The sequence below is a fragment of the Nicotiana sylvestris genome, chromosome 8 (genome assembly GCF_000393655.2).
Source record: "Nicotiana sylvestris chromosome 8, ASM39365v2, whole genome shotgun sequence".
NCBI lineage: Eukaryota > Viridiplantae > Streptophyta > Magnoliopsida > Solanales > Solanaceae > Nicotiana > Nicotiana sylvestris.
Window position 1 is genome coordinate 185,286,580 of NC_091064.1, and position 9,426 is coordinate 185,296,005.

At 37.3% G+C, this 9,426-nt stretch overlaps 1 long non-coding RNA gene and 1 other non-coding gene across 2 annotated transcripts; one reads left to right on the top strand and one right to left on the bottom strand.

Moving 5' to 3' along the window:
* Window positions 1-2,439: 2,439 nt before the first annotated feature.
* LOC104216386 (uncharacterized) lies at window positions 2,440-5,682 on the bottom strand. Its single transcript, XR_708465.2, has 2 exons — window positions 5,186-5,682; window positions 2,440-2,897 (listed from the first exon to the last, which is right to left on the bottom strand). It is a non-coding gene; the product is annotated as an uncharacterized lncRNA (long non-coding RNA).
* A 3,375-nt stretch (window positions 5,683-9,057) lies between these two features.
* On the top strand, window positions 9,058-9,218 carry LOC138876712 (U1 spliceosomal RNA). The gene has a single exon (XR_011402051.1). It is a non-coding gene; the product is annotated as a U1 spliceosomal RNA (small nuclear RNA).
* Window positions 9,219-9,426: the final 208 nt, after the last annotated feature.

A 9,426-nucleotide genomic window follows, 5' to 3' on the forward strand; every position in this document is an offset into this window, starting at 1 on the left:
TAGAAACGAAAGAACCTGTTGTAAATTTCACCGATCGTAACATATAAGGTGTGATTTTGCCCAAAATCACACCGGAGAAGCCATGAGTAACAGAAACAGAAACCCTAGATCCAAATCGACATGGCCCAAGACCATTGAAGGCCTTAGAGATGATGAGCAAGGCGAGGGGGAAACCATTGGGGGCTTGGGGTTGAAAGGTAGTCGCCGGAGATGACCGGAGAAGGAAGGCAATTGACAGAGTCTAGGGTTAGGTTGAGAGAAGAGAGAAGATGAGAGGATTTGAAGGCGACGGATTTAGAAAAGTGATTAGGGTTAGGAGGTCTTTTAAAATTAAAAAGGAAAGAACAAAGGAGGGTCGTTGATCTTTTAGATCAACGGCCAAGATCTGATGGATTTGGGTCGGGTAGGAAGTGTTTGGGGCCTGGGTCGGGTTATTTAATAGGAGATTGGGCTGGGGAGGGGTCCGAATTAGGCTAAAATTGAAAACCAAATCTGGCTATGATTTAAATAGCCAATCTTCCCTATTTTAATTTATAATAAATAATAGGTAATTTCTGAAAAATAACTTAAGGTGCCAAAATGATTTAAAATACATAATTATCATTTTAAAAATATAGGGACCAATTTTATGCATTTAAAATATAATTATACCTTAAAATGTGCTAACATTACAATTATATGCAATTTAGCTTAAAAAATACTAAATGTAATTATAAAAATGCATGAAAAATATATTAGCCATATTTTGGTATAAGTATAGAAATTAAATAAATAAATCATCATAACCATAATTTAGGAAATAATTATTGGGGATTTTATGAATAAAAGGGGAGAAAATGAATCAATTTAACCCCTTAAAATTATGAAAAAATAATAAAAACCTTGGGCATGCTCATATATGCATATATATATATATATATATATATATATATATATATATATATATGCTATTTTAAATGTATTTATGCATATTTTAAATATATAGGGAAAAATTGGATATCAACATCTTTGATATACCCCTATGTCTTCTAATTCCTTGTCCCTAGAGATATCAAATTGTTGATCATACTCTTGACTTGTTAGCTTTTGATTTTGCTCCAAATGTGTTGTGACTCGTTTAGCTCCCTCAAGACCACATTCTGAAATTAGTTCCATGCATATTTCTTTTGGTTCATGAGTATCACTACTAGAAATCAGGCCTATGAGAACAATATTTTTGCAACGGTTACATTGCAACAGTTACAAACGTGGCATAAGGGTAAAGGTCCTATTGGAACACGTTTATAACAAAACTGTTGCGTTAGCCAACAAACCGTTGCAATAGTTGTACCTATTGCTACGTTTACTAGAATTATACCTTTATCAAATCTGGCAAACTCAAATCCAAGGAAAAATCTCAGTTCTCCCAAATCCTTCATTTTGAAGTTGTGATTCAAAATGTCCTTGGCCTCTTAAATCAGTGTGACATTGCTACCTGACCATCAGACTTGGAAAGTTGTAAGAGGCCAAGGACATTTATAAGAAAAGGCTGACAGATAGGCTTTATAAGAAGGAGAAATGGAGGAATAGGATAAGGATGCAGATATAGGATTTGGTGTAGTGGAGCAATGCACATAATCAGTAAGCCAGATAGGGGGTTTTGACTCCCTAGATGACCTCCTAATAGGAACATCAGAGACAGGAGAAAGAGAAGGGGAAGAAGGAAAGGAAGCTACAGGAGAAGAGGGAAAATCCCTAGGAGAGTATTCTGATGAAGGAGAGCCAGGACTGTTTGGACCAGAATAAGGAGAAACAGGGCAAGCAGGGAAAGTATCATTTGAAGAAGCTAAACTTGGAGAAAGGGGAGTTCCTCAGGATGGATTCTAAGGCTCCAGGAAGGTGGATTTAGGGAATTTGAAGGGGAAACTGGACTCATGAAAAGAGATATCCCTACTAACAAAAAAGTTACTTGTGGAAATACTATACAACTTATAGCCTTTCTTTGTGTCTGAGTAGCCCATGAAAATAGCAGGGATCACTTTAGAGGAGAATTTATCTGAAAATTTTGGTTTAATGGCATAGCACAGGCAACAAAAAACCTTAAGGTGAGCAAAGGAGGGTGAAACACCATGAAATAATTCATAAGGGGACTTTCCTGAAAGGACTAAGGAGGGCAGTCTGTTAATTAAGAAAGCTACAGTCGAAATGCAGTCACCCAGAATTTTAAAGGAGCATGAGCTTAAAATCGTAGAGCTCTTGCCATTTCAAGTAAATGCCTATGCTTGCGTTCCGCCACACCATCTTGTTGCGGAGTATAGACACAAGAACTTTGATGAATTATACCAAGAGATGTGAACAGACTGGAACATTGAGAATTGAAAAACTCCAGACCAATTATTTGAACGGATGACTTTAATAGAAGCTGAAAATTGAGTTTTAACAAAGTAAGAAAGGCCATGATCAAAACAACCACATCACTTTTCATTCATATCAGATAAATCCAGGTCATCCTAGAGTAATCATCCACAATGTGAGAAAGAATCTATGACCATTGTAAGTACTTTTTCCATATGGATCCCAAATATTCATATGTACAAGTTCAAAAGGGGATACAGTTTTCTCAGTACTAATGGGGAAAGGGGATCTAGTCTGACTTGATAAAGGACATATATATATAGTACAAGACAGAGATCTTTTATGAGACAAATGACCCTTCAAAGAAGAATTTTTTTGCAATACTGCTATTGGTGCATGACCAAGTCATTGATGCCAAATAGAACAAAGATCTGCATGATTGGAAGAGAAACATTGTTGTGAGTTAGGTGCAGTTGAATGCAGCACCTACTGATCTTAGGTGCAGTTGATTAGGCCCCTATCCAATTCTTGTACAAGAATTTTCTGCATGTTCGTAAAAGGTCCTGCGTTCAGCAAGCTAATTTTATATGCGACTTTTTTGTCGAGCAGCTTCTCAGCATGTAACTAATCAAACCTTTTTGAACAGTTAAGCTTAAGCTGATCTTATTATGAATTTTGTTCACTGAATATTCAAGATTAGTCCAAACATTTTTTTGCAAAAACTGTGGTGTATCATTACTACGGACATGCTTTATTTTGCTGAATGAAAATGACCAAAGTTTAATGTCACAATTGTTTGTTTTATTGTTTACTCTTTCTTAGCTAGCGTTTGGCCATAGATTCCCAAATTTGTTTTGAAAAATTTGAGTTGGGTGAAATTTTGTTTGAAGATGAAAATGTGTTTGCACATACGTTTTCAACACATATTTCCCAAATTTATTTTGGAAAAACATGTATATTATTAGTGGTTGTGAATATTTTGGCCAAAAACCAGCTATTGAGCTGGATATATGGCCAAACATGTGTTTGCCAAATAAAACCCAAGTTTATTTTGGCAAAATCTATGGTCAAACATGTGTTTGCCTAATAAAACCCAAGTTTATTTTGGCAAAATCTATAACCAAACGGGTCCTTAGAAAGTTTATTTATTTGTCGTTCCATACTCGTATTTATCTGACGTGATTTCTGATTGTAAAAACCTCTTAAAAAGTTTTCAGTTTCTGTCTGTTGTTCGAAGGTCTGCGAATCAGGTTGCTCATGCATTAGCACGAGTGGCTGATTCTATGTCAGGCTCGATGGAGTGGAATGCTAGCCCTCCATCCTTTATTGTAGATGCTTTAAATTTTGATTTGAATAATTAAGATGATCGTTGTTTCAAAAAAAAAAACTTGAAAAAATATGACACAGTGTCTATTTTATTGTTACCGTCCAAAAATAGTACTTCCTTTTTAGAAGAAAGTATAACATTACTAAATATAGATGTTTGCACATTAACAATTTACTAAATGTAAAGTGTAAACGTATGTACAAAAGAAAACTAGTAACAAAGAAAATTGTGTATCATCTTTCCTTTGTGTATTTGGTATGAGAAAAATATCTTTAGAAAAATACTTTTGAGAAAATAAGTAGTATGTTGGTTGTTTGAAAATACTTTCTAAGGAAAACAGTAGCTATAACAATTTCGACAATGGACATACTGAAATCAACAATTGAATTCACATTATCGATTAATTTATAGAGCCATTTTACTCATAAATAGAAGAATATTATTCTTCTGGAGCATCTTTCATTTTACTTGGATTTCAAGGTCATAGCTCCAGTTATACAAGTTCCTTTAACACTACTCAATTCACTTGTAAAGCCAACCTAAGATGGTAAAAGAGATGCAATGATCTACAACCATTTTGTCCAAACAAGCTTTGCTTGTGCGCATCTTGACTAAATAATTACCAGCTGCTTGCCACATCCCTTTTTTATCCCTCCAAAAGATAATGTGTGTTATGGATTGTGGGTTAAAGAGTTTTTCCAATTAAAGTGACAAACTTGAGTAGGAATTATTTTATTTACAGAGTCGCCACTTGGAATTGATTTTTAGGTGTTCCAAGTCACTTTTTATTTGAATCCCTAGTCAAAAGAAGGTTTGATTCTATTTTTTATAGTTCTGCAAAAACAAAGATCAGGTAAGGAATTCTGTTGACCGGGGAGAAGGTGTAAGGCATTCCCGAGTCCTTTGGTTCTAGCACGGTCGCTTTATTGACCACATTTGGCTTAAATTAATTTTGGATAAACGGTGATTTATTTGTCTTAGATTACTATTGTCTATCACCGCTTAATAAGTAATCGAATTTTAATGAATTCGGCCTAGGAGCGTGTAAGCACACAAAGTCTTTTTATCACGTGTGTTTAAACCAAGGAACGAGTATGAACACATGGCTAAACACGGTTTATTCATGTGAATGTCCGGAGTTATGGAATAACTGAGGAAAATGGGTGAGCTTTGTATTCAAAAATCAGACCTAACACATCCTTTATTACCTACGGCCCATTTCAATTAAAAGCAAATAAAACCAATCTCGCGCAGTTCTACAATTATCACAAACGCCAATCTCATATTAACAACCAACAAACAATATTCACTTGCCTTGATAATTATTCAACTCATGTTATATCACTAAAATAAAGAGCTGATAGTCCTAGGTTTATTTGAGCACAAAACTAAATTATTAAAACATTCAAGTATGGTTACCAACTCAAGATTAAGAGGCATGGCAGAACAATCCCAAAATAATTTGAAAGAAACACATGAATATGAAGCATTATAACTTAACGAGAAATGGGTGAGAAATTGAACCTCAAAGCAATAGCTCCTTCAAGTTAAACAATGACGGCACATATACAAACCAAAATTGGAACTCTCGACGTCGACGACGGGAACTCGACAGAAGCTCAAACGGACCTTGTCCGATATGGTTTTTGCGATGTTTACCAGCTAATTTTTTGGAGCTGTTTAAGGACGATTTTCATGGCTTTTCAGGGGTAATTTCTGGGCTGTTTTGGGAGGGAAAAAATAGGCAATAGCTGCTGCGTTTTTGTCCGAGTTTCGGGACTATTTGGTGCTGATTTTCAGCTGAGTTTTAGAGGTTGTTTTGACTGAGATTTGGGTTCATTTTAGTGATGTTTTGGTGGCTGATTTGAAGACGTTTTTGGGGGTGTTTTGGATGCATTTCACTGCTGATTTTGACCCGCTTTCATGGTGTTTTATGGCCAGAAAATAGGGGCTGGTTTAAAGGTGGCTTTTGATGAAGCTTTTCGGCTCTATGAGGTTCTGCCCTCTCCTCCTCTTGTCCTTTTTCTTTTCCGTTTGTGTGTGTATTTTTTAAGCAGAGAGAATGAGGAGGGGAGAGTGGGGAACATGTGTGGGGATAAGTACGGGGGACAAGGGAAAGTGGAGTGGGGACAAAGCATGGGGGAATTGAGTGTGTGATGTGAGGATGACGGGAAAAATAGGTTATGACTGTGTGACGTGAGGGAGTTGGTAAGATGAGTGGAAAAATGATAAGCGTGGTCAAAAATTAGGTACTCACAGCATGCCCCTCTTTGTTTGTAAACATGAAGAGTTTTCAGGCAAAGATAAGGTGAGTCATGTGACTAATTTTTGAACATATCTTTATTTAAAATGGAAGAAATAAGGATAAGATAAAAGAGAAATGGTGAAATCGAGTCTTGGTTTTGGACAGACTACATATCACGGGTTATAGGGGAATCAGGTCGCGTGTCATTCAAAGAGAATTGTGAAATGATGAGTTGAGAAGTCGAGTGAGGCTCCGTCAAGGCTCCGGTCCGTAAGTCTGTTATTACATCAAAAAAAAAACTAAACAAGCCTATCAGCTATGAGTTACAAGATTCCTATCTATGAGTCTTCTAAAACGTGTCCTTGAGTCTTAACTGGTTCTCCACGCAGACTCTAATTTGAACCTTGATGCTTGCTAGCTATAGGTGCTAATTTATTCTTCTACGACTTCTTCTGATCAAAACGAAAAAATGCAATGCTCGTGACTTCAGTCATGTCTTGAACAATCCACATTATTTCATCTGCTTCTCCATTTTGATACTTCTTTTGGTCATCTCGAACCCTGTACCTTGAGGTAAGACCTGCTCAGGCACCAAAACAAACAAACGAATAAAAAATTTCTGCCCCAGTTTTATCTAGGAAAATTTCGTGAGTTATTGTAATAAAATTATAAACTACTTTATTAAACGCAATAAAGTGTCGGGATTGGTGTACCTTAGAAAAACATGATTCTTCGGGAATGGTGTATCCCGATTGTCTAAATGGTGTCTCAACTAAGGATTTGTGTATCTTATGTTGGAAAAACATGGCTAAAGAATGGTGTACCCCGTATTAACAAAGATACCAGGGAGTGGTATACCCTGCATTTAAACTCGACTCAACTAAGGAGTGGGGAACCCTATGTTGGAAAAAAAATAGTTAGGGATTGGTGTACCCTATATTGGTAAGGAGACTAGGGAGTAGTGGCACTATGTCTGAAATAAAATCAACTAGGGAATGGAGACCCTATGTTGGAAAATACAGCTAGGAATTGGAGTACCCTATACTGGTAAGGAAATGTAATTAGGGGTTGGTAAACTATATGACGGAAAAAGAATGTAACCAGGGGTTGGCACCCTGTATTACGGAAAAAATGTTGAATCCCTCTTAGTGAAAAAGTTCTACCTGCGATAAACTACGAAAAGCAAGCCTGAGCGAAAAGTACTTCTACCTAAAAATAGGAGCAAGATCCCCTTAGGCGAAAAGGTTCTACCCGGGTTAAGCTACAAAAACGAATACTGGGCGAAGAGTACTTCTATGCGGAAATAAGAGCTGGATCCCTTAGGCGAAAAGGTTCTACCTGGGTTAAGTTGCGTAAAAACAAAGCCTGGGCGAAAAATATTTCTACCTGAAAATATGATTTAGATCCCTTAGGCGAAAAAGTTCTATCTAGGTTAAGCTGTGAAAACTAAGCATCGGCGAAAAGTACTTCTACCCAGAAATAGGAGCTGGATCCCCCTAGGCGAAAAGGTTCTACCTGGGTTAAGCTATGAAAACTAAGGCTGGGCAAAAGTATTTCTACCCGAAAATATAAGCTGGATCCCCTTAAGCGAAAAGGTTCTACCTATGTTAAGCTGTGAAAACTAAGCATGGGCGAAAAGTACTTCTACCCAGAAATAGGAGCTGGATCCCCCTAGGCGAAAAGGTTCTGCCTGGGTTAAGCTATGAAAACTAAGCCTGAGCGAAGAGTACTTGTACCCGGAAATAGGAGCTGGATCCCCTAGGGCGAAAAGGTTCAACCTGGGTTAAGTTATGAAAACTAAGTCTGGACGAAAAGTACTTCTACCCGAAAATAGGAGTTGGATCCCCCTAGGCGAAAAGGTTCTGCCTGGGTTAAGCTGCGTAAAAACAACCTGAGCGAAGAGTACTTCTACCTGGAACTATAAGTTGGATCCCCCTAGGCGAAAAAGTTCTACCTGGGTTAAGCTACATAAAAACAACCTGAGTGAAGAGTACTTCTATCCGGAACTATGAGCTGGATCCGCCTAGGCGAAAAGGTTCTACCTGAGTTAAGTTGCATAAAAACAACTTGATCGAAGAGTACTTCTACCCGGAACTATGAGCTGGATCCCCCTAGGCAAAAAGATTCTACCTGGTTTAAGCTGCATAAAAACAACATGAGCGAGAGTACTTCTACCTAGAACTATGAGTTGGATCCCCCTAGGCGAAAAGGTTCTACCTGGGTTAAGCTGCGTAAAAACAACCTGAGCGAAGAGTACTTCTACCCGGAACTATGAGTTGGATCCTCCTAGGCGAAAAGGTTCTACTGGGAGTATTTCTATCCGGAACTATGAGCTGAATCCCCCTAGGCGAAAAGGTTCTACCTGGGTTAAGCTAGTTTTAACGTTTTATAGGGATACAAGTGCACGTGATATTCCCTAATCTGTCGGATAGTGATTATATCGTACTCTGTTCTTTGTTAAGAGTTTTTGAGTTTTAGTGACTATTGCAGTAATCATATGTTTTTTTTTCTTTCTAATCCTAGGATGGGTATAAACACCCTTAATGCAGCACAGTAATAGTCATTTGACTTTGTCATTGAAGATGGATCACTTGATTTGTTCATATTATAACTAGGGAGAAAATTTTACCAGCTGAGAGTATGACATTTTACGAAAAATGCTACCTATAAGGGGAACTGAAAAGAGAAAAGATAGTTAATTTTTAAGATGGCTGGAGTTTTAATCTTTTTCTTGTATTTGTTTAACACTAGGAAAGTATACAGAAGCAACCAGAGTTAAAATAGCCTTTTCATGTGCAATATTAGGAATTATATTAGTACAATCTTACAAAAAGTTTTCTATTAAAGTTAACTTGTACCTATAAACAAAACCAGATTAATCTCCATCTAATTTAATTCTGCCCGGTTCATATCTTGTTGAGTTATATTAAATTGAAGGGAAGAAAGGAAAGCATGGGGTTTGTATGTTTGTACATAAAATTATTAGTATATGGATAAGCATCTTAATTATACCAGAAATAAACAATATTCAGTTGTTTCGGAGAGAATATAAGGAGGATAGATTAAGCACTAGATGTCCCATATCGGCTGATACAAAGGAAATCCAGGAGTTTGAGGGATATAAAACCATAGGGAGGATCTTCAAGGAAACATACTTACCTGGCCGGGGTCAATGGGTGATCAATAAGACCCATGGCCTAGGTTGGTGACTTTTATTGCACTTTGGAGAGGTGCCCGCTTATGGTCGATCCAAGTGGTCGAGCCTACGTCATAATTTGTTACAGCGGAGGCCTGCGTTCGCGCGGCCCCTACCAATTCTTCACCTAAAGTTTTCTGCACAGTGTGTTATATATTGTCTAATGGGGGAGAATTCTCACAATGAGTTGTTTTATTCCTGATTTTATAGTAACAGTTGGGGAGCATGATCCCAAAAACATGCCTACACTGGAAGTTTGAGACACGTATTCATAAGCGAAGTCAAACAACCAGCAACTGCTCTGTTTTCTGCAATTCAATCACT